A 752-nucleotide genomic window follows, 5' to 3' on the forward strand; every position below is an offset into this window, starting at 1 on the left:
GGATGCATGCCAGGCTGACCAAAGGACTGAGCAATGTGCCATCAACTCATTCTCTTGGGGTTTTTCCAATTTTGCTCCCTATCTAGGAGCTCATTCTCCCCCAGTTTCACAAGCCCTATAGAAGCACAGAAGGGCATGAACATCTGGGGTACATTTGGCTACACATTGTTACCATGCTGCACTCTATTGGCGAAGACACTTATATTTTGTAGCCACACAAATGATGCAAGTCAAAAACCAAATATGTACAGCATCTGAAATTTTCTCCAGATTGGCTTCCTGCTATGGAGATTGAAGAACAATGAGGCCCCCAGTAGGAACAAGGTATCCTCAGCTGAAAACATCCACTGGGGAATTCTTCAGGAGGTTTCCCACAGCTTCTGTGCATGCTGCTGCTCCCCAGGGATTGCTGGTAAGCAGGTGACCAAGGAATGCTGCAGCAGTGTCCTGCCGAGGCCTACTAGCAGGCTTCCTTTACTTCCCCCTTCTCTCTTCAAAGTGTGATACGAATCAAAGAGCCAACAAAATTGAGGTCACTGGCAAAAGAGTTTGAAATTTTGAATGATTTTTATTAAACACCATTAGTCTACACTGCACAGTTAATGAAACAGCAAAGCTCCAATCTCAGAAGAACGATGATTGATCATGGATCTCAAAAGCAGTTCGGTGTCCCCTAAGCCAATGTGAGCACTATGAATGATCCTTTAACATTTTATGTCAGAAGTGGGAAGGGGCATGAACTGCGGTCTGGC

This window comes from Marmota marmota, unplaced genomic scaffold (genome assembly GCF_001458135.2).
Source record: "Marmota marmota marmota unplaced genomic scaffold, marMar, whole genome shotgun sequence".
NCBI lineage: Eukaryota > Metazoa > Chordata > Mammalia > Rodentia > Sciuridae > Marmota > Marmota marmota.